The sequence below is a fragment of the Tursiops truncatus genome, chromosome 1 (genome assembly GCF_011762595.2).
Source record: "Tursiops truncatus isolate mTurTru1 chromosome 1, mTurTru1.mat.Y, whole genome shotgun sequence".
NCBI classification, from domain to species: Eukaryota; Metazoa; Chordata; class Mammalia; order Artiodactyla; family Delphinidae; genus Tursiops; species Tursiops truncatus.
Genome location: NC_047034.1, coordinates 47,857,336 through 47,882,325, shown reverse-complemented (window position 1 = coordinate 47,882,325; position 24,990 = coordinate 47,857,336). Strand labels below are relative to the sequence as shown.

Sequence of the window (24,990 nt, the reverse complement as noted above, 5' to 3'; positions counted from 1 at the left end):
GTTACCATTTTTTATCTTCCTGTTCCACAGTACTGTTTCATTATTCAGTGTATGAGCCAAGATATTATTCTGGATATGAGATTTTATTAGAGAAGCTAATTGATTAAATATACTATTTAAGACTTTGCATTTTATTAGATGAATGTCGAAGAATATTGTATAAAATGCACAAATCAGCTGCTTAATTCAAACACGTCCTGCTTTAATAGAGTTCAAAATACAAAAATCCAAAAGTAAGGTATGATTGCTTCATTACAAAATATATCATTTAGTGGGGTTTTTATTTTTTTTGATAGGAAGTTTCCACTACATATTTTGACACTGAAGCTTTCCAGGGAAAAAGGGATGTAACTCAAGAAAAATGATGATGAATTTTTGTGTAGTTCTGGCATTCTATCCTGATAATTCTCAACTGTGTGTTTTTATTACATTTAACAAAACAACAAGAAATGGGGAAGATGTATGGATTAGCAATGGGGACCAGAGGTCTAATCCTACACTGGCCTCTAATCCCAAGGCCTTACATGAGTCTCTGAACCTTTGTGAGCTCCAGGTCCCCTTACAAAAGAACTGGGACCAGACAAGCTCTATGGGTTCTAATTAGGTTGCAAAGAAGAGTGGGAATATGGTCAGATGTAAGAGACCAACTGGAGCTGGTTTATCTCCAGCCTTAACTCTCTGAGCAAGTGACTTACCTTATCCAGACTGCAGTTCTCTTTAGAGTATAAAATGTGTGCTATCCACCATGGAGGTCTATTTGAATGTTAAATGAGAATATACACACGAAGGGCTCAGACATTACCTGCCACATCATGGATGCCCAGTAATTTTAGTTTTATCCCCACCTCCAACTTTGCCATTCTGTCATTTGATAACCATATTAATTTTACAAAGAATTCATGGCATCTATCTGCCTTAGGGTAACATCTTAGGAATGCAGTAGTGGAGGACTTGACCTTGTGCTTCCACAAAATGCCTTTTGCTATCAGTGTGAGAGAGACGGAAGCCAGATGGATGGAGGAGGCCCTGCACCCACTCCCCTGCCGCCACTGCAGCTTTTTGGAGCAGATATTTGCCCCACTGTGGTTTGGCTTTATTTGTTTTGGCTTCTCTTCATTGAGTTTTGCTCATTTGCTTTTTACAGATGACTATTTTTTTGAGATTCATTTTTTCACCTGACCATTTTTTCACCTTCATTCGTGCTATTATTTCCTGATTAGGTCATTTCCCCAAACTCCCCTCTCTTTCATCTGGCTAATCCTCCAGGGCTCAGCTTTCCTCATGGAAATTTTTTTGAACCATCGCCACCCTGTTATTTGCTTTCATAGCACCCTGTGCCTCTGCTTCCTAACACTTACCACAATTACAGTTACATAATTTGTGTCGTATTAGTCTGTCTCCCTTACCAGGCAAAAGCTCCAAGAAAGCAGCAATCTTTCCTATTTTATTCACTGATCTGCCCCCAACAATATAATGCTTAGCACACAGTAAACGGTTCTGTGAATATGTGTTGAGTGACTGGGTGGATAAATGAATGAAAAATGAACGAATGAATGAATCCCCAAAGCCATTTGTCATGACTAGCTTATTAGTACAGTTCTGTCCCTTTTCTCCTTCCATATTTCATCTTCACTCTTTGCAGGATTCTTCACAGCTTCTCCTGCACTCTTAAGAAAGGAATTGATTTACAGCTGCCACAAAAAAATTCAACCAGAAGTGCTGACAGATCAAGACTTTAGAGAAACTTTATCTTGCTCACAATGAGCCTCACACATCCACAATAATCCCCTGTGTCCTTTAGTTGGGCACTTAAATCTACTTTGGGGTATCCATGGGATTATCTAAAGAAGCAGAAGGGCTAAAGGATTTTATTGATGACAGATCCCATTTTAGATTCCACCTTGACAATTTTTCTAGCCCAACAATTCGCTTCTAAAGATTCTATACACTCCACCTTGGGTCCTGGTTTTGTCTCTGGGATTTTCTACTCTCATCAGGTCCCCAGGTAATCAAATGAGCAGGTGAGCAGGTAGGAGCTCCACAAAAGGAAGAAAGGCATGTAAGTCAAATCAATATTTTCTCCTAATGACAACAGCCCTTAGAGCTAAGAGAACACTTGAGTCTTGGAAAGTGATGTCGAAGAGGGAGCAGAAAGGGAAGACAGAACAATGGGAATGGCTCACACCACTCTTCTTATTTATGTCTTTATGTTTTTCTCCTTAATGGAATAGCAACACACAGGAGTAGTTTTCCTCTCCAGGTCCAGTCTCACTGAAGATTAGGTTGAACAACCGCAGGCAGCTATGGAGGAAACATTTTCAACAATAATTTTCTGGAGCACTGCTATGTTTGTGTCAGCCCTCAAGCTTCCTGACAATATAGCTTTGTTCTCACTTCCTCCCCGATACCTGATCCAGCAGAGTGCCCCGCTCTCAACCTCCCAGAGGTAAATTGTCATTATGAGGGAAACAATAGGCCAAGCTGCGCTGTGGAGGGTATATATTCAAGGATGTCATGTTTAATTTCCCTGCTTCCATGAATAGTCTTCAAGATGAATAGCTTCAAGATTCCTGGGATTTCGTTTCTTTTTTGTTTGTTTCTTTAAATAGCATACAGGGTCCCCCACTGCAGCCTAAATGGTGCCCATTTCAGGGATTCAGACCTGCCTGTGTGTGTGTCACAGAAAGGTTGGCAAGAGTCACTTTGGAAGGGATTTATGTGGCAGGAGTGGGAATGGGTATCTCAGACATTAGCCAATCTCGCCCTTGGCCCCAGGGAAAGAGAAGCTACAAGCTGAAGATACAACAGCCAGTTTTCAACATTGGAGGAGATATAGAAAGCAGGATTCTGATGCTAGGGTAACTGAAAGTGGAAAGGAAGAGCATTCTGTTTGCTTCTGTGCTAAGGCTGCGGTGTTTTAGACATACTGAGGACTGAGGTCTTCTGAGACTGTAACAGCTCCTTGGTCTACACAGCTTTGGGGACACGGGGTAAGGGCCGGGGGTGGGGGCGGGCAGACAGCAACACCTGCACAGGTATCAGTACTGTCATGGAGGGCACTGGCAGCTGTGGTGCTGAAGGGTCCTCAAGTGGCTTCTCAGGCATTGAACCTGAAGAGTCCATGGGAGAAGAGGAAGCGCACGGCAGATAGGATGTGGGAGCACATGAGCACGTATGCCTGAGCAGTCTGCTGCAAGAGGCCTTATTGACCGTGGAGGAGACAGACTCTTTGAGCCATCGTTTCATTATGCAGTGAGCCAGCGGGGCTTCAGGGTAGAATGAACTTTCACCAGGTTTCTGGTCAAGCTCCATCCCCCACCCAGTGCAGTCCATGATGCCCTGGGATCCAGTCATACACAAAGCATTCTCTTGGGCCTGTCTATTTACATTCTTAGACTCCTGCCTAATCTCCCTAGAAGAAGAGTCAGTCTGAAGAATATCTACTTCTAGCGCCCAAAACTCTCATGAGAAAGTCTGCTCTAAAAGAAGGGCCAGACACTAATGGCTAGAACACACAGGGTGAGATGAAACCAACAACATGAAACTCAGTAGAGTTTGGGAAAGTCTCCAGAGATTAAAAAAAAATCTCTGATAAAAGCATTATTGAAGGATTAAGGGTCAAGTGTTGTGATGAAGGCAGATGGGGTGTTATCTACCCAGTGGTCCCACAGCAAGTTGTAAGAGTTCTCACAACCACCCCATGTCTTTTTAAAGAGAGGGATTGTCAGCAGCAGGGCATAGTTATGTCACTGATCAAGTTCCACAAGGCTGGGATGACCTGATGGTCATGCGCCCATGGCCATTCACTGCTCTGAGCTAATCCAAGGAGACAGCTCATGGCTTGGGAGAGGTACAGACTTATGGATCTTTTACCTCTGACCTCCAGCCCTGATCCTGAACAACTGAGATCTTGTCCTCTATGCAGTTCTTTTGGTCAAAGATACCTTGGGCAGTAGCAGGCAGACAGAATGGCTTTCTGGAGGAAAAAGTCCCCAACTGTTAGAGTAAGAAATTTTCAACTGCCAGACTAAGGGATCCAAAAGATGTGGGAGAAGCCCCGGAACAAGGATAATGATACTTTTCTTCTCCTGTTTGGGGGAAAAAAAGTGAACCTCTGGATGGTTAACAAATCCCTCACATTTATTTAGTTTTCAATCCAGTTTTTTAAATTTGTCCCCACTCCTATTCCTCTATGAAATCTTTTATCTTCCGATTTTTAAAATTAATTAATTAATTTTTATGGCTGCGCGGCGTGCGGGATCTTAGTTCCCCAACCAGGGGTGGAACCCGCACCCCCTGCAGTGGAAACCCAGAGTTTTAACCACTGCACTGCCAGGGAAGTCCTTTCATCTTCCAATTAAAATGGAATTGTAGCAGCCTGCTCTGAGCACTGGGGGTACTTATGTGTACTTTTATAATGCTTTACTATGTCTATCTTCTCCACCAAAGTGGAAGCTTCTGTGTTACTGTCTCAAAGAGTTTAGCCATTAGAAAAAGAGCAGTCAGTGTGTTGTAAGGACAAGTAATTCGTGAAACTTTCCTGGGGATGAGTAGACAAGTCTTCCTCATTGTCCTGCCCCTTCCTTTCTACACTCTGCCCTTTGGCCAATGTTGACACCCATCCTATGGTCCAGAGAGTGGTACTCACTGAGACTGTGCAGAAGGAGGGACTTTGCTGAACAAGAGATATGCATGACAAAGCCTCAAGTGAACTATCTAGAAAGAAGCATGCAGGGGAAGAAAACCCAATGAATACTACCAGGAAGTTGTTTGGCATTTCTCAGATTTGAAAGGGATGGGATAGAGTTTTAGAACTATAAGACTTTATAACCAGCCAGCTCTATGTTTCACTCTACGTGACTTAGCCTTTTTCCAGAGGCTGCCCTGTCTCCTTTAGTACAACTGCTACTCGAGTGGGGACCAGCAGTTCATGTCCTTACCTATTTATTCAAGGTTAACAAATTGGTCTGTATCACTGTCATTAACACCATCTTCTCCATAACCACCACTGTCATCACCATCACCCACACATGTCTAGTGCCTCACAGTTTACAAAGTGTCTTCATATTCACTCTCATTCCATGCTAACAACAGCCCTCTAAGGACATTCTGCAGTTGGGATCATGAGTACTGAAGTCACTGGCTTTTCCTTAGGCCTTGAAGCGGGGATTTTCATGGTATAAGAGTATAGACAGTGTAATAAAATGTACTGTTGTATAATGTGGGAAGGAAGGATCCTTTAGATAACTGTATCATTGAGGCCATTTCGCTGGGGTCACCTATTTGGCACTTCTTCTGGTTTTTTGCTACAGAAATAATGATGCCAACCAAAATAAAAATAAGGCCGTTGGTCATGAAGATTATAATAAAAAGAGTAATTTCCCAAACAAGACTAAGACCCACTGGGTCAAGTTACATGTGGAGTGATAATAATGTAATAATAAAATAACAACTACCTTTCAAGTTATTAAAATAATCATTATTATCTCCATTTTACAGATGAAAAAGGATCTCAGGTAAATAGCTCGCTAAGTCGGTATCAAAAACAGACAAAGATCCAAGTCACCTAGCTCCTGGACTAACGCTCATCCCTCTACTGGGCTGCCAACATGTAGTTCTGCACTGGCGGGGTGGGCTTTCTCAAAAGCCCTCTGGGAGGGCTTTCTGAGGGCCCTCTGGGAGCCCTCTGGGAGACTTCTTTTTCTGATTGGCATATCCAGTAGGAATTTGCTTGCCCATTTACAGAACCCAAATCGAAGACATTGTAAAACAATAACCTTACTTTTTATTGTCTAATTATTAGCAAACAAATTGGTATTAATACATGAAATGTGGATTTAATATCATGGTGTGTTTCAAAAGGTTCACAGGATCTTTGTGGAATATAGAGGCTCATGAGTTGTCATTTTAAAATCGGCTTCGGTTTACTGGTTTCTGTAGATCTCTTTTCAATGGTTCTTTTAGGCCTCCCTCTCTCCACCCCACCCCCTGCCAAACGTATATTCTTCTGTGGGGATAGAAATCACCTGGTGCTAGGTTAGGTCAAGGTCTTCTTTGGTGTTTACCTACCAGGCTGCCCCCTCCTCAGAGCAATTGCATCTCTGAGCCTCAGGGAATAGAGCCCACGTGTCTTTTAAAGGCACCACCCCACCAAGTATTTCTCATCTAAAGTAAAGGTTAAAGATAACAGTTTTACTTTATTTTAAATGTTATCACTATGTTCTCATCGTTATTCTTGCAGGTTGACAAGCCAGTTTAATTTTGTAAGAATGTATGGCAACAAGGGCCTTCTCCTCTGGGTCCCTCGGTCCTTTTTGACTAGGTTTTCCTGGATTTGGGGGTATTTTGTGGTAGCTACAGAACCAGAAGTGGACAAGGGGCAAGGCTTCTGTAGGCCAGTCTTTCTTTCCACGATAAAAAATGGCAATTGTTGGTTAAATAAGTTTCTTGGAAAATCTCTGCCCAGTTTTTCATTCTCCTCTATCTGCTTGTGGACGAACTGCAATCTGAAATATTTAAGTTATATCACCAATCAAGTGTCTAACTGAAAAAAAATATCCTCCTTCCCCTGCCCAAAGCTTGACCAGGCTGCTATAAGTGCAAATTTAAGCATACTTCCTACATATCCCTAAGTATGTTTACATTAGATCTGTATTAGTCTTAGCTAATCCTGGTACAAAAAATCACACAACCCTGTTCAGGCTTCTGAGAAGTCTGTGCCAGGAGGGGCCCTAACCCAAAGCTGGGGATAGAGCTTCAGGAGCTATTTGTTTTTGACGTGTTCTCTATGTGTGCTATGTACTCTCTGCCATGCGGGACCAGCAACACCTTAACAGGAGAGAGTGGGCCTCCTAAACCTCTGAGGGATCCTCTGAGTTTGGGGAGGGCCCCAAAGAGGAGCCAGGTCAGTCTTGGGACAAAGGGAGGCTCCCTCCAAAAGAATGGAGCTTATCTTTGGAAAATAACTTTCCAACCTCTCTCTTATGAGGCTGGGTGAGACATCGGGGATCATTCCTGCTAGAATTATACTCCAGTACATTAGTCCATGTATATTCTAACCTCAGACCCCTTCTCTTGCCACAAAGTGAATGACCATGGGCACTGCTTAGAGCTCTGTTCATTGGGAGGACTTTCTCTTGCCCCTGCCTTTTTCAAGGCCAAGCCTGAGTGAGACTGTCCTGCAGCTGTCATCAACATTCAACCATTCAACTTTCACAGAAGTACCAAGCCAATCCATTCATATGCAAGCTTGCGCTTTTTGATCCTCCTTCAGTTAGTTGTTAAGAATCACCCCGGGGCTTTCCTGGTGGCGCAGTGGTTGAGAGTCCGCCTGCCAATGCAGGGGACACGGGTTTGTGCCCCTGTCCGGGAAGATCCCACATGCCGCGGAGCAGCTGGGCCCGTGAGCCATGGCCGCTGAGCCTGCGCGTCCAGAGCCTGTGCTCCGCAACGGGAGAGGCCACAACAGTGAGAGGCTGGCGTACCGCAAAAAAAAAAAAAAAAAAAAATCATCCTTCACACACCTGGGTGTGAGCTGAGGGAGAGGCGTGGATGCAACAGTGATGGGTGTGCGGCGCGGAGGAGCTCTGTTATGTAGCCTGCGTGTGCTCAATCCCAGATGAACCACTTCTCCTTTATGATGAATTATTCGGGGGCCCACTTGGCCTTATGACTCCATGGATATAACAGGATTCAGCTCAAGATGAATAGTCCTAGACTCATGGTCACTTGGTCTCACATGGTCAAGCATTTCTTCCAGGGCCCAGTACCACACCTGGAGTTGTTTTTTAGAAAGGCATATAATCATCTACTGCAAATTGCATGGCCTTGATCCATGTGACTCTCCTTCTAGGGCTTTCCACACATTCCAAGTGGCACCTTTCCTTACCAAGGATGCCTCTAACACCACTGGGTCTGCTGGATCATATGGTCCAAGTGGCAGAAATGCTTGTATTGCTGCCTGGACCTGCCACTGGGCCTTTGTCTGCTCTGAGCCTCACTCAAATCTGGCATCCTTTCATGTCCTCCATTCCTAGGAGTGGAATATGCTGCCTCCGGAACCCCAAAAGGCCCCCTGGGTGTTGTGCTTCCTTTTTCATAGTAGGAGGTATGTGATGCAATAATTTATATTTTATTTTGAAAGGGATTTCCCAGCACACTCCTAACTACTAGACCTCCAAAAATTGTACAGAAGTGACAGGCACCTGAATCTACATAGGGTTTATTTTCTACTCTCTAAGTGCACGTGCGCTAGCCATCTGTTGCTCCTCCAGCCTGATTAACATAATACCATCAATATAATGGATCGATACTATAGAATGTCCAGACAGTAGAGCTGTCTTTGGACTTTGTTAGGACAGAAGTCAGGAGAGTTAACATAGCCCTGGAGCAACATGAAAACTGCTTCCGATCCTCTTTTTTAAATGGGATTAAAAAGAATGCATTTACCAAATCAATGACGATATACCATGAACCTGAGGCTATATTAGCCTGTTCTAGCAAAAATACCTAATCTGGAACAGCAGCTGTACTGTAATCAGGCTACTCCTTATTTGAGTTTGTAATAATCTGCAGTCATCCTCCAGGATTCATCTAGTTTTTGCAGTGGCCAGACTGCTGACTCACATGGAGATATTCTAGGAACCACTGCTCCTGAATCCTTTGGACACTTAAGGATGACACTTATCTCTGCCATCCCCCCTGGGATGCAATAGTGGTTTTTTAAATTTTATTTACTATCTCGGGAAGAGGCAGTTTCATATACTTCCACTTGGCCTTCTCCACTATAATAACTCTTACCCCATAAGCTAAGGACCCAATGTGGGAGTTGGACCAAGTGTGTCAATCCTAATTTTACACTTAAGGGTTAAGGAAGTGACAACAGGTGGGTCTGCACACTCAGGGGGCCTACTCTAAGCAGAACTTTGGCTAGGACTGTATTGAATATCTGACCTCAGGTGTCCTCCAGAAGGGCCACAATTATACTGCAGGTCTCTGCATAGCAATGTCAATTCAGACCCTGTGCCCAGGACACAGTTACTCAAATAAATAGCTATAGATCCTTTTGGAAAAGGGCTAGAGAAATACCCTGTTCACTTGTCATGGTGTTGCAGGGTCCTCCAGATTGTTGCCTGGAGACCCAGCCACCTCATCAGACAGTGTGTTCCAGGTCTGAAAACTGGATCCTATCTAGGGGCTGTGCAAGGAGTGGTGACTTAGTATTGGGATGACCACCCTCCTCTCATACACAATCTGCCAATCACCCATGCTAGATTTTTTCTGCTAATACAGTCTGAGTAATATCCTTGTCAACTTCCCATCTCTTTTCTCCTAGGAACCCCATGTTCTGTTAACTGTTGCCATAACTCTCTGTGGATCAGGCCTCCTTGGCTGCCACTCTGACCTCATCAGTCTTTTTAATAATTACAAACTTTTAACTTTGGCAGTTAAATGCTGTCTCCTGACCTTTATTATTTCAATGTCCCATCATCCCTACTGCTATGAGCAAGCCAAGGTCTGTAACAGTTTCTGCTACCATCAGCCCCTGGCCTTCAGAGGAGGGCCACTGTTTAACTTTCCCCTAGCACATCCCAATGGCCTTGTGGAATGGTGTGTCCTTTGGGCATTCCTCTGGAATATAAGCATTCAGTGGATCATCCAGCCATACCTACTATACTCACTGTCACATGACCAGCCCCATAGCCTTTTTTTAAAAATATTTATTTATTTGTTTATATATTTTGGCTGTGCCAGGTCTTAGTTGGCACAGGGATGAGGGATCTTCACTGAGGCATGCAGGATCTTTTTTTTAGTTGCAGCATGTGGGCTTCTCAGTTGTGGCATGCATGCGGGATCTAGTTCCCTACCAGGGATTGAACCTGGGCCCCTTACATTGAGAGTGCGGAGCTAAACCCACTGGACCACCAGGGAAGTCCCCCCACCACCATAGCGTTTTGATCCCTTCCTCTACTATCTGCCACTACAATTCTAGCATTTCAGTTTCTCTCAATGTGTACCATCACTTTTTCTTTATGCTTCTAGGAGCCATCCGAGTAGCAAGTTCACACTATCTCCTGGGTTCCTTGCCAGGGTGTTCAGTCTTGTATCTCAGGAGGCTTCCCTCAATCCTATAACCCTTCCCTATCTGTATGTTTCAGCTCCCTTGATCAAACACCCACAGAACTTAATTATACGTATGGTCCTTTGGCTTCTACCAGTATCTTCTGTTCAGTTTTTCCAATTCCTTTGAGGCATAGGCTGTCTCCTTCCTCATCAGGCCTGGTACATTTCCAGCTGTGCTATCCTGTGACTCAAACCTAGAGGCCATGAGGGAGGTAGGGATGGGTCCTGTGGAGGGACGATCCACCATGTCCCCACATGCACTGTGCTAGGGTCTCAGGTTTTTCCAACCAGTGCCCTGAACTTGGCATAGCAGATCTGCCTCGGTTGGGCATTTAACTGTCTTTGAAGTTCAGGCACTCTTAAGTCATGGGCTTGGTCCTTGTCTTTCTCCATTCTTCCTCTGCAGGGCAACCAAAGAGGCCCTCTGGCTTCCACACCTGGCTTTCAACTGCCTGTGACTCTTCATCCGATCTTCATCTTCATGCAGAGCACCAGTGGCACTTAGTAATAACCATCCGACAACATCATCCTTCCCTCCACACAGTGCAAACACCTGGAGTATCTACACAGGTTAGTGCATCCCCTGCCACCAATTCACCTTCCCAATTCACAGAAGTTAAAGTTTGAACAAGTGAATAACCACCTCATGCAGGGGGGCTGTCTGTGTTTCAACTCACCACCAGTGACAAGTTTGCCAACCAGGCAGTGAAGGTCCAGCCAGTGAAATCTCATTTCACACCCTTGCCTTTTTGGCATCCATACTCAAAGGTTGGGTTCTTTGGACGTTGTTAAGATGGAGTTTAGGGTGCAGATATTTTTGGGGGTTCAACACCTGTGAGAGGATGGGAGGAAGAAGCAGAGCTGGGCGGAGGAAGCAGTCAACCTGCAACGTAGATCTGACAGAACCTGGGCTGACCTGGGCAGGGAGATCTGGGGTGAGCGTTGCCCACTGTGGTCATCGTGCAGGGGACTGAAGTGCTGGGCTTTTCTACCCCTCCTCACTCAGTCACCCCTGAGAAGGGCGTGCCTCAGGTGAGGTGGATCTTGGCCACTGAGGCCACTCTGAAGGAGCTGACAGTGAGAGGCTGTCTGCTGGTCAGTCACGTGCCCCTTGGCTGTGTCCTTCCTTGGCTGGAGAGATATGCTCCAACATCCACTGCTCCTCCTCACTGTAAAGTGGGGATGGTAGAGCTGGGCCAATTTACTCATGTGATCATAAGGACCAGATAAGGCAGGTGAAAGTATTACACAATGCCAACATTTTTATGGGAATATTGTTACTTTGGATGTTACTTAGAAATATATTGGCCATAGGTAGGGACTTGAAATTTTATTGGACCTTTTTTTAAAAATTTTTATTTTATATTAGAGTATAGTTGATTAACAATGTTGTGTTAGTTTCAGGTGTACAGCAAAGTGATTCAGTTATACATATACATGTATCTATTCTTTTTCAAAATTTTTTCCCATTTAGGTTATTACAGAGTATTGAGCAGCTTCCCTGTGCTATACAGTAGGTCCTTGTTGGTTATGTATTTTAAACATAGCAGGGCGTACATGGCAATTCCAAACTCTCTCACTTATTCTGACCTTTTTATGATGATGGTGTTACTTATAAGAAGATTTTACCTTAAAACACCAAAAAAAGCAACTTTTAATTATAATCCTAGGGATATGGGGGGTGAGGGGATGAGATGAATTGGGAGGTTGGGATTGACATATATACACTAATATGTATAAAATAGATAACTAATAAGAACCTGCTGTATAGCACAGGGAACTCTCCTTCACTTTGCTGTACAGTAGAAACTAACACAACATTGTAAAACAACTATACTCCAATTTAAAAAAAATAAATAACCCTAGGGCTAATAGATGCTCATTAGAAAATATCTGGTCTGGGACTTCCCTGGTGACACAGTAGTCAAGAATCCACCTGGCCAGTGCAGGAGACATGTGTTCTATCCCTGATCTGGGAAGATCCCACATGCCGCGGAGCAACTAAGCCCGTGCGCCACAACTACTGAGCCTGCGCTCTAGAGCCTGCGAGCCACAACTACTGAAGCCCACACGCCTAGAGCCCGTGCTCCGCAACAAGAGAAGCCACAGCAAGGAGAAGGCTGCACACCACAACGAAGAGTAGACCCTGCTCACCATAACTGGAGAAAGCCCGCCTGCAGTAGTGAAGACCTAACACAGACAAAAATAAATAAAATTCAAAAAGACAAAAGAAAATATCTGGTCAGCCTGGAAAAAAATCTACGTGGCCAAAGTTTCTTGTGTGTTTTTATGTTCTGGGTGGTGTTGATGGTGGTAGGGAGAGTTGCTACTTAGTATTTTCCCCAGGAGAGGTAGTGATAAAATCCCTGCATTCCCACCCCTGCCCAGCTGAAGTTGAGCAGCCCCTCTCATCTTAAATAAATTTTCCAGGCTTTGGAAAAAGGTCTTTTGAATACACCTTTAATTTTATTGACTGTGTTATACATCTATTAAAGAAATGCTCACCTTTAGAACTTGATTGTAAATTTAAAAAGAGTGGTCAGAATAGCTCAATCACCAAGTCAGCTATGGGCAGTGGGGAGCTGGGAGGAGAGCATCCATTTAAAAAAAACATATCTGAACTTAGAAAGACATATTAAGTGTTTTGAGCTTACGTAGCATCAATTGCATTTTATAAATCAGTTATGTGATACCTTCCATCCAGATTAGGAGCAGAGTAGGAACCCTCTCACCCCGGCCACAACCAGGCTGGGGGGCCTTATCAACATGGCCAGATGATAATCTTCACCTGATCATAATGCTGGGACCCCAGTCCTGGTCTCCTGACTGGCAGGCCCTGTTCCAGGCTGTAATCCACTCAGCCTCTGACAATACCCAGCTCTGCTCTTCATGTTTTCAGCCTAGGGAGGAGTTCCTCTCCAGGCAAGAGAAGTAGCAGAGGGGGGTTTTAGCTAGGTTGGTGATGGTTGGTCCAGGGCCCATCTCTGATCTCTGGCCATATTTTGGCCTGCTTCTCTTTCTTCCTCCAAATTAGGTTGACCTGCCAACTTGCTTGAAGAAGTCATCCACTGGGTTCATTAGATGCTATCTCTAAGGAAGCCACTGTGCCTGGCCTGGTGGTTTTGGTGTATGTAAGACAGAGGCAAACCATCCTAGAATTTCCAGTGTCCCAAGGTGTGCACCAGAGGATCAGATGTGACCGAAAACAAAAGACAGGGTGTGGTGGGCATGTGCCTGGGTGGATTTGGATGGGTCAGAGCATTCAGCCTGGGGCCGGTCTTTCTGTGCTGGCTTTAACACAGTGCTTTCAGCAAACCCTGGTAGTGAAGCCTGGCCATTTCTAAGAATGGACCTTGCTGTATCAGGAGACAACACTTGCCAGAGATGTGGCAGAGAAAGCTTCTTTCTTTCTTTTCTTTCTTTCTTTTCTTTCTTTCTCTGTCTGTCTGTCTGTCTTGTTCTCACTCGCTCTCTCTCTTTCTCCCTTTTTCTTAATAACAAGTGATGTAACTTTTAGAAGTCTGGGGCTTGAGGCCAGTGTCTTCATCCCAGAGCTCACAACTGTGTGTGATCAGTTAGCTAAATCATCCAGAAAAGCACAAGAGCCGTCACAGGGCCCCATCCTGAGTCTTCCACAGAAGTCAGCTCTGATCTATGACTCAGCCTGCTTGCCCTTCCTCTTGGAAGCAGCTCTCTTTTTCCTCAAGAAAACAGACCACTATGCCTCCCCTCTCACGTGACCGCCCCAGGACTCCATAGCAGCATCTTTCCATGAGCCAGCACATTATAGTGCTTGCAGACAAAGCCTTGCTTTATGACTTTCACTGCTAGTTATAACTGCTGGGCTCCCTGGGTGCTTAGAACCGTTAGAATCAGAAGTATCTCAACATGCAGCACCATGGCCGCAGGCTTGGCTGGAGTCTAACGGTCGTGCCCTGCGGTTATTTTGCCAGTTATGGGTGAACCTCAAACAGTTAAGAGCTGCGACTCCATTTCAGTTACCTCCCCAGTAACTCGGATGCTTCTCTTTACCTCATGAGTCTGCAGAAGAAGACGGGCAAGTGTTCAAGAACAGACTGTCTCATGAGATTTCCTGTACTTCCTGCTGCTGCTGCCCAGGCCACACATCCCCCAGAAAGTCTTTCTCATGATAGGTCAGCGCTTCTGCTGCCAGTTGTGGTAGAGGCCAGTTGTAAGGAGGGGCATGAAAAGGCAAAATAATGAGGAAGAAATGTACCCTCTACCTTTTTTCGGAGGGGGAGGGTAGAGGGGAAGGAGGTGACGACTTGAAAAATTTACATGTAAGCTCATGTAAAGTTTGCAAGGAGGGCGTAGAGTGGGTTGGAAGAGGCCCAAGCCACTGTGGAATTAGCCACATGGGCGTGCAGCTCTCTCAATCAGACATCTTCGTGGTAGAGTATTGCAAGAACTAATACCCAGATTCTTTCCCTGCTTTCACCCAGCTCCTCCTTCATGAGCTCCTTGTACAGCTCATTGAGTACAATTATTCAAGAGGGAATCAGCAAGTTCAGGGCGACAGGGAACATTGACAGGATTGTGGTCATCACAGGCAGAAGGCCCCGATCACCTTGGAGGGAGAAGATGCTTGTAATGTCAGTGGTGTATCCTCATGCCCAGAAAAGTGCCTGGCACCTAATCAGCGCTCAAGAAATATTTATGGAGGAAGTGAATGGAGGCAAATTTGACTCAGGTTAGCATTAGTTTTAGAGAAAGATAGTTATTTTAAAGCAAAACAGATATGCTACTTTATTGCCTGTAGAATGATCTCAGGCCTTTGTCTTTGTCCCCTATCCTGGAGAGAATCTGTAAGTGACTCTTCCCTGCCCCACCCCCCATCATACACCCACTCTGAGTGCTTACCTTTTTTTTTTAGATGATCGTTTAACAGGGAAGAACATGGTAGTTACCACAACGTGACGAGATCCCTGGCCTGCGTATCTTCTCAAAACCTCAAGTCTGGTTTAGCCAAGAGCTAGAGATGACCAGGGGACAGTGGTCAGCCTGGGATGGCTCTGCCACACCTGGAATCACCGCTGAGTGAAGGGCCTGTGGAGACCACAACACTCTGAGAAGTCCACAGCAATTCCAGGTAACTTTTGAGGGAAATTCCTGACATTCCCAGTTCTTTTTGTCCCTTTACTCCACAGAGTTCATGGAATTAATATACACTTTCTTGGAACTGACTGCTGTGGCCTCTTAGGTATCTGGGATCTGAAATACATTTCCTATTTTCATCGGGACCCATCTTATATCTCTTGAGGTGGCCTCAGGTAAAAATTCCTGGTGGCATCCCTCCCTCTCTTTCTTCTTTCCTTCTTAGAGAGGTGGCTAACGAATAGTAGTCCCTTCCAAACCCATAGCCTCACGCTAAAATCCAAGGAGCAGAAAGTCAAAGACAGGGGCGACAGCCTCTAAGTTCAGCTGGATAGATAAAAATCCACCCCGTTCTGAAGACTCCGTGAAGGAGATGTTGCTACCCCCTCCCTCCACCATTGTTTTTGTGTGTATGCACTGTCCGCCCATCTTCATCCAAAACAAGACAGGAAGTGACTCACCCACAACATATCATAAACCAGAACTAGCTACAATAAGAAGTATTAGAAAGAAAAAGGACACACAAGAGTTGGGCACGAGATGGTGCCGTGAATGAAGTTAATACGCAACTCAGGCTCCGAGGCACTCACCAAAGGTCACAAATCTGGCCCAAAGCTGTTGAACAAGAGATGAGAACAGGAAGTGGCTTAAGATATCCGTTCATGGGACCCAGAGATACACACGGCAGAGCAGCCCAGGTGTGTTTCTCAGCTCCGGCAACTTCCTCTTCACCTAGGAAGCCCAATGCCCAGGTCCTTCTGGGCCTTCAATCTCAGCAGCTCCCAACCCCCTGCTTCCTTACCACACGTCAGCCACCCTGGTCTCCTTTTTGTTCCTTGAACACACCAAGGTCATTCCTGACTCGAGAACTTTGCACCTGTTTTTCCTCTTTCCTCAGATCTTCACACATCTGACTTGTTCTCGTCATTTAGGCCTCAGCCTAAAGTCCCATCCTCGGAGAAATGATTTCTAACTGCCCGCTTGAAAGCGGCTCCTCTTCCCCTAAGCCCAATGTGAGATTGCTTCACCCTGCTTGTTTTTTTCTCATAGCCCCTAATCACTACATGAAAAATTTTAACTCACTTATTTGATAATATGTTTACTGTGTGTCTCTCCCATTACAGGAAATCATGAGCACAAGACCTGGCCTGTACCTCTTAGGACAGAGTCTGGCACTTAGGAGGAGCCTCAGTGAATATTGGTTGAATAATTGAGCTTATACTAAAACTAGGAAAAGCTTTTTCTGAAGGATCCTTATAAAAGGGACACTGAGCAATATGATGGGCATATCCTTAGCAACATCCTTACAGCAGTCACTGCAAGGAGTCTCCACAGACTCTTATTTAGTGTCAGGTCAGCTTGGGGCAGGGGACAAGGGGAACTTACCATGAATAGTTTTATCTGCACTTGCGTCCAGTTCCCCTTTCTGTCTGACAGCATTCTTGCTTGCTGCAACCAAAGACCATTATGCCATCCTCAATAGATTCAGATAAAAATTTGCCATACAAAAATTCCACTGCCTCAGAAAAAAAGAAAATCATTTTTATAGATGTGAAAAATTCCACTGGGCTTCTCTGGTGGCGCAGTTGTTGAGAGTCCGCATGCCGATGCAGGGGACACGGGTTCGTGCCCCGGGTCCGGGAGGATCCCACATGCTGCAGAGCGGCTGGGCCCATGAGCCATGGCCGCTGAGCCTGCGCATCTGGAGCCTGTGCTCTGCAACGGGAGAGGCCACAACAGTGAGAGGCCCCCGTACTGCAAAAAAAAAAAAAAAAAATTCCACCAATTTGCATTATTTGGAAGGAAACTCTGTGAATTAATAAAAAGGTGGTATTTTGGAATATATTTGGTTTTGTTGCTGCTGTTTTTTTTTTTGTTTGTTTGTTTGTTTTTGCCACACCATGGCATGCAGGATCTTAGTTCCCCAACCATGATCGAGCCCATGCCCCCTGCAGTGGAAGCACGGAGTCTTAACCACTGGACCGCCAGGGAAGTCCCTGGAATATATTTGAAATAAATTATTTATTATGATTGAATAGACACATTGGCACAGTTGCTAATACAAAGGGCTAGACACCTTTACGAGCTCCATTTTACAGAAAGTTATAAAAAGCAAAGCTTGAATTTGCCACGAGCTGGCAACTATTTACACAGAATTTACGTTGTACTAGGTATCATAAATACCCTGGTGATGATTTAAAGTATACAGGAGGACGTGCATAGACTATATGCAAATACTACCCCGTGTTATGTAAGGGACTTGAGCATCCTTGGATATTGCTATGAGTGGGGTCCTGGAACCAATCCTCTGCGGATAATGAGGGATGACTGTAATAGAGTTCAGTAATAATACCAGAGTTTAAATAACAAAATAAACTGGAAATTTTCATATAAGAATGTAACGCAATCTTGGACTTCCCTGGTGACGCAGTGGTTAAGAACCTGCCTGCCAGTGCAGGGGACACGGGTTTGAGCCCGGGTCTGGGAGGATCCCACATGCCGCAGAGCAACTAAGCCTGTGTACCACAACTACTGAGCCTGCGTGCTACAACTACTGAAGCTCGTGCACGCCTAGAGCCCGTGCTCTGCAACAAGAGAAGCCACTGCAATGAGAAGCCCGCGCACCTCAACGAAGAGTAGCCCCCGCTCGCCGCAACTAGAGAAAGCCCATGCACAACAACAAAGACCCAGTGCAGCCAAAAATAAATTAATTAATAAATTAATTAAAAGAATGTAATGCAGTCTTAAGGATTTTCTAGAGACTTAGTGGACAGTGTCTGGTAACTGCAACATGGCCATGGAAGGGTATGCTTTTGTAGATTTCCTGGACCTAGCAGATACAGCAAGTCTCGAGTATCCATGAAGTCGAAGATGAAAGCCCAAAGGGGACCATCTGGGAAATGTAAAGACAAGGATAACCAGTAGTAGCAACATGGCTGGACTGAGAATGATGCTATTCTAACACAGCATAGAAAATACAGACGTTATGAGGAATTATTTTCAGTTATCTGGAAATCTACTGTAAGCCTCATTCTTTTTCTTAAAACAGAACTTCTCTGAACTCTTGCACATGAGGAAGCAATAAAGGAACGCTATTCTAGACTTAATTTTGATCAACAAGTAAAAAGTCATCAGGATTGCAGAGATGAGGGAAAATTTAGGGGGAAATAACCATGAAGAGGCAAACAAGTAAATGGTGAGTTGCATATTCCCAACTTCTAGAGAGCAAATTAAAGTTCAGAGAAAAAAGAACACTGGTCCCATGTCAGAAATTGATTTAACAAAATGGACTGAACACATACAAAATTGACTGATAGTTACTAGGCACTCTATGGCTAGAATACAGCATTGGATAAAGCAAAGTTCCTGTCCTCATGGAACTTGCGGTATAGTCAGGGGAGAGAGGAATAAAATACAAATATATAAATAAGTATATAATTTAAAAGTAGTTTGAGCAAGCTCTTTGGAGAAATGGCTGATTCTAGAACTAGGGCAAGAAATATACAAAATAAGCTTGAAACATCTTATAGTGTCAGGAAGTAAGGAAGTGCTCAAAAACAAAAAACAAAAACCCCACACTAATGGGGGTATGTCAAAGGGACGCAGAAGCAAACTGAAAGCATTCCCAATGGCCAGAACTGGAATAAATTGAGCAACAAAACAAAGCAGTACTGAATTATAACCCAAGGTGTAAAATGAATATCTCTGAGTTCACACTGACGTAAATAAATGATTCAACAAACAAATAAATGGAGAAGCGGTGACTCTTCCATGAAGAAGAATTCCAAATAATTTATGTAAATAATCCTTCCTCAAGGAGGTGGACCATAACTCCCACCCCATAAGTGTGGGCTCCACATCGTGTCTTCCTCCAAAGGCACAAGGCGGAATAGCAGAGTGTGCCCTCTCCAGCCGGCCTGCCCATGTCTCATCCTGGCTCTTCCACATAATAGCTGTGTGCCCTTGGGGAAGTCACTTAACCTCTCTGTGTCAGAAATTCCTCATCTATACGATGTAGATCATACTAGAACCTGCCTCAGAGGGTTGTTGTGAGGATTAAATGAGTTAGTACATTTAAAGCATTAACAGGGCTTCCCTGGTGGTGCAGTGGTTGAGAGTCCGCCTGCCGATGCAGGGGACACGGGTTCGTGCCCTGGTCCGGGAAGATCCCACATGCCGCGGAGCAGCTGGGCCCGTGAGCCATGGCCGCTGAGCCTGCGCATCCAGAGCCTGTGCTCCGCAACGGGGGAGGCCACAGCAGTGAGAGGCCCGCGTACCGCAAAAAAAAAAAAAAAAAAAAAAAAGCACTAACATTCTTGGCATACAATAAGTGATGTATATGTAAACAAGTATTTGGCCACTGGAGGTGTTGAGCAGAGTAGTGTTAATGGCTCAGTTTAGTTCTTTAAGGGATTTCTCTGTGTTTTCTGTGGAGAATAGACTCTAGGGTGGCAAGTGTGGGACTGAGAGGTCAGTTAGGAGGCCACAGTGGTGGCCAGAGTGATGGCAGCTTAGACCAAGGTGGTCATAGTGCGTGTGAAAAGAAACAGCTTCAAGATAAATTTTTAAAGTAAAATTGATAGGATTTGCTAATGAATTGGATATAGGGTATAAGTGAAGGAGAGGAGCAACAATGTCTCCAAGAATTTTAGTTTGAGTAATTGAGTGAGTGGTGGTACCATTTTACTGATATAGGATGCTGAGAGAGGAGGGTTGGTTTTCTGTTTTGTTTTCGTTTTGTTTTTGTTGGTTGGTTGGTTGGTTTTTTGTCAGGGGAAGTATTAAGAAATGTTAAGAGAGGAAAGTGAAGTGAGAAGTTCTAAAAAATTCAACTCTGACAATATAAATTATTCCAATACAGGAGAAAGAGGACGACATCTGAAGAAACTTATGTAGTTACAGTGTTTGTTATTTGATGAACTTAGATTTTTTAGGTCAAAAAAATAGCTAGAACGGCAAAGAACTATGCCCACACGTTGCACCAATATCAGTTTCCTGGTTTTGTTATTATAGTTAAGTAAGTAGGAACCATTGGGTGAAGCTGGAGGAATGGTACTTGGGATCTCTTTGTACTATCTTTGCAATTTCCTGAGAATCTATCATTATTTCAAAATAAAAATTTTAAAAATTACTCTTGTTTAAGAGAAAGAAATAACAGCAGATATTTTAGAGGTTTTAGTTGACTACAAGATATTATGAATCAATACTGTGATGTGGTTGACAAACTAATGTTGATGTGGCTAGGATTAATAGAAGTTAAAAAAATTCCAAAGAGGGACTGTAGAAGTACCACTTTATTTTGTCCAGGTCAATCCACATGCGAAGTGGTAAATTCAGTTCTTGGTGCCACACTCGCAGATTAACAGGCACATTGAATGACAACTAGACACAATACCCAGAATAGGGCAGCCCTGTCATATAAGAAATAGTTGGAAGGAAGCTAAGATATTTACCCAAGAAAATTGCAGACTTCCATGAGAAAGTCTTCAAATACTTGACAGACTGTCATTTGATAATCAAATTTAGAAGAGCCTTTGACATCCCTTTAGCTAAAATAAACTTACACTTTCTCTTCACAAAATGCCAGAAGTATTTTTAAAGAACAGAGAAACTGTTTTAGCTGTGTTAAAATTTCTGATTTTTTTGAAAACAACTGAAGCTGAATAAACCTGGAACATCAAAATCTCCCAACTGAATCTAAACTGTTATTTCATTTGGTTTGAAGCTGTTACTAATTTTAAGGAATCTCTACTTTATTACCACCACCTTCAACCATTTCTTCCTGCAACTGTCTCAAGAGCTATTAAGATATAAGACCTATGACTCAGAGGTCTGTCAGCTTTTCAGATGGAACCAAGAAGTTTTATATTAAATATTTGCTTTGACTAGCAGAGATGGGAGTACAGCACTTTTCCTATTTCTCCTGATCTATGGATGGAAAGGAAGATGGATTTAATACTGTAAAGTTAATATTGCTACCTCTTAATATTATTTTATATTATACACTGCAATGAAGTTTAGACAGAAATTTAAAAAGAAAGAAATCACTTGGCAGTTTGCTGTAATAAAAGGCTATAAAAAATATGATAATAAAACCCAATGAAAAGAATCTTACAGATACTGATCTTCATATCCTGATTATGATGGAGGCATTAATTGAGCAGTCTCACTATTGTGTGCCTATTCCGTGTGCTGATGAATTTTTCTAATTCTGAGCCAGCAGAGAGCATGAGATGAATATACTGCCTTGGTCAAAAAAAGTCAAACAAAAATGCTGAACATCACCATGAACCAGAAACAAAACAAAGAACATTATTCTTCCTTGGAACAAAATTAAACTCTTGTTGCACCTAGAATGGAGAGTATTTGTAGTTCTGGTTGGTGACTGTCTTAGACTCTTGAACCATTTGCATCATCACTGGGAAGAGGCAATGAGCAAAATAAATAAGTGAAGATATAACCTGTTAGATGAGATCAGTGTTATAGAGAAAAATAAACTAAGAAAGGAGGTTAGAAGATGCTGAGATAAAGACCTAAAAATGAGAGAGTAAGATAAGCAAAACTCAGAGAGAAGAGCAGTTCAGGAAAAGTCCTGGGACTGTGCCTGGTACATTCTGAAACAGAGTTAACAGCATGAGAAGTCACAGAGAACCTCGCAGGCCACTGTAAGGATTTTGGCTTCTACTCTGAGTGAGAAGGGGATCTGTTGGGGGGTCTGAGTGGAAGCTGTTGGGGGGTCTGATCTAAACTACAATTTTATGGGAGGACTCTGACTGCTGTGTTGAGAATAGACTGGATGGACTGGGAAAGGAGGTCATAGGTGGAAGCAGAGCAGTCTGGAGGCTGTTATCATGATCTAGATAAGAACTAATGATGGCTTGGAGTGGGGTGACAGTGGTTGAAGTGGGGAGAAGTGATTGGGTTCTGGGTTCCATTTTGAAGGTCAGGTCAACAGGATTTGCCAACTGTTTTGTTGTGGGATGTGAGAGGAAGAGGAGAGTCAAGGAAGGATGAAGTTGCCATTAACTGAGAAGAGGAAGACTGTGGAAGAGCAAGTTTGGGAGATGGAGGACGTCAGAATCTCATTTGGGGGATACTTGGCTGGGTATACTTTTAGATATCTGACTGGAGATAACAAGCAGGCAGTTGGATATATGAGGCTGGAAAGCAGGGGATAGGTTGGTGCTAGAGGTATAAATTGGGAATGGTCAGTATTTAGATGAGATGTATAATCACTAGACTAGATGAAAACCCTGAGGGCAACTGTAGAGAGAAGGGAGACGAGGCCCACTGCCTGAGTTGTGGAGCATGGCAGCATTCAGCATCAGAGAATGAGAAGGAACAGGAGGAAGGGAGGAGGGAAACCTGGAGGATGTGGGTCATTCATTGTCCTTGCTGCTCTCCCTCCAACTCTCATTCTCCTTCTTTGCTCTCCACCTCTCAGCCTCACCTCCCTCAGCCTCACTCTTAGGTAAACAAAGACATTTTCTGTCAAAGTGCATGAGCCAAAACAGATATTTCCCAGGTAAACACTATCCTTTTAATTGGGTGATTTTTTAAAAGGCACATAGATCGCTCTTAGGTACATTAGTTACAGCATGTGGATCAGCCAGAACATCAAGTTACCCAGCTCTGTGGGTTCCATGGACCGGCCTGCCAAGTGGTATGGAAGATATTCTCATTAGTGTTGCTGTTGGTATTGTTCAGGGAGGCTTTGGCCCTTGCCACACCCCTCCCTCCTTCCTTCTCCCACTCCACCCCCTGATCCAGAGGCCAATGAATGCTCACATCATTTCACTTTGGTCCAGCTGCCAGGCTGGGGAACAGATGTTGTATTGTTAACACCAAGTAAAAAACAAACAGCCCCATTCCTCTGTGTTCTCCCGCCTCCCCCTCCATCCCCATTTTAGTCCCCTGGTGAAAATGGGCAAACAATGTTGGGGAGAGGAGTGGATGGGGCTCCAGTGAGTAATGCCATCCTCCCCAGCCAAGGCTGAGCCTTGGCCGGAGGCGAGTGTTCTCCCAGGCCCTGTTTACAGCAAACACGAGTTCTATCAGCTGAGTGGCTGGCTCGTGGCTGGTGACGTGAAGATGCTCACACTGAGCAGGGCATTGAGAGAAAGAAGACAATGACCCTCTTCTGCATGTGGCCCCAGTAATGCATCTAATTGCATTTGATGAGCAAGAGCTATGACCACAAGACAATCCCAAGGGAAGAAGGAAATGATTTCTTGGCTGAGGTCTTTCTCTATGTTTGCTCATTTCTTCTTTAGAAACGTTTAAGAGATGGAGGGGGCTGGGATGTTCATTTCTTTTCTGGAGACCAGAGGTTTAGATTCTTCTGATTTTTTTTTCTTTTCACTTCTCATGCAGACCCTTTCCTCAGGTTCAGGGACATGGAGGGGTGCAGGGGGTGGAGTAACCATGGACAATCCAGGGCCAAGGCTAGAAGTGAAGTAGCGCATGGAGTTGAGGAGGCCAAATGAGGGGAAGCAGGGTGTGCAGGGCCATGGCAAGTAGTTGGAACTTCCCTTGAAGGTACTAAGTGGCAATGAAAAGATTTTACACAGGAGAGTGACATACAGGAAGCAGATATTTCCTCTGTGAAGAAGATACATCGTCTGTGAAGGACAGATGGGAAGGAAGAGCCAGTTAAGAGGCTGCTGTAGCAAGCCGGGTACCAAGACAGCAAAAGCCCCAACATTCCATTAGAGTTGGCTCAATTGTTGTTAATGAGACAAAATCAACAGGGCTTAGGAACAAATTGGGTATGGAGAGGGGTTGGGTGAGCATGATCAGGGTTGTAGTAAGAACTTACGTACTGGTTCTCAGCCCTGAAAAATATATGCCCAATCAGGCTCCTGTGTATACATCATTCAAAATAAAATAGGTGTATGGAATTCCAAAAATTTTCTGTTTTATTTTAGAATGGCTACTTGGATACTGTTTGAAAGCACTAAACTCTTTCCAAATAATTCTTTGGCATCCTGGTTTGGTTTTCTTGGTGTTACACACACGTGCCTTTTCATGCTTATTGGAAAAGCCAGCACTGGGAGGGAGTTGTGAAATTCACGTGTGAGCCACTAGGTGGATGGCATGCCTTTCACCAAGAACAGGGATGCAGGAAGAGGATATGCAGGGGCAGAGTAGAGATGAGCTCAGCCTTGGACGTGTGAGTCTGAAGTATCAACAGAGACAGACACTGCCAGAAGGCAGCTGATTAGATGAATCTGGAGCGGAGATGGTAGAACTGGGCGTCATCAGCACTCATGGTGGGGGAGAGTCATAGGAGAGGATAAGGTCATTCGGGGTGAATGTGTGGAGGGAGAAGGGAGAGGGCCTGGAATAAAACCTGCAGAAAACTGGCATTTTGGGAATTGGGCAGGAAAGGAGTCTGATGAGGAGTATCTAGGAAGATGCAAGAAAATTCAGGAGGCAGTAGAGCCCCCAAAGGGTAAGGAACAAAGGAATTTTGAGAAGTAGGAAATAATCAACAGCATCAAATGCTATAGCCTGATTCAAGGCAGATTAGAGGATGAGAAGCACTGATTACCATCACCGCATGTAATATCAAAGAGGTCACTTATTATTGAGAGTGATTCCTAAGGCGTGTGGAAGGATACGAATGAAATGATAAAAAAAGAGGTAGTGAGTTTACACTATTAGTGGTAGCAATAGAAGAATGGAAAGATGAGGTTGAGAGAAGGTTTTATGTAAAGATGGCAGAGAACACATTAATACCTTATTTAAACC

General features: G+C 44.1%; 1 long non-coding RNA gene across 1 annotated transcript in view; it reads left to right on the top strand.

Annotated features, from left to right (window-relative positions):
* LOC141278512 (uncharacterized) overlaps positions 1 to 24,990 on the top strand; it is a 79,701-nt gene that overhangs the window by 31,998 nt on the left and 22,713 nt on the right. Inside the window, exons 2-3 of the long non-coding RNA XR_012331270.1 lie at positions 10,529 to 10,692; positions 15,017 to 15,232. This is a non-coding gene — a long non-coding RNA (uncharacterized lncRNA). The remainder of the gene's footprint in view (positions 1 to 10,528; positions 10,693 to 15,016; positions 15,233 to 24,990) is intronic.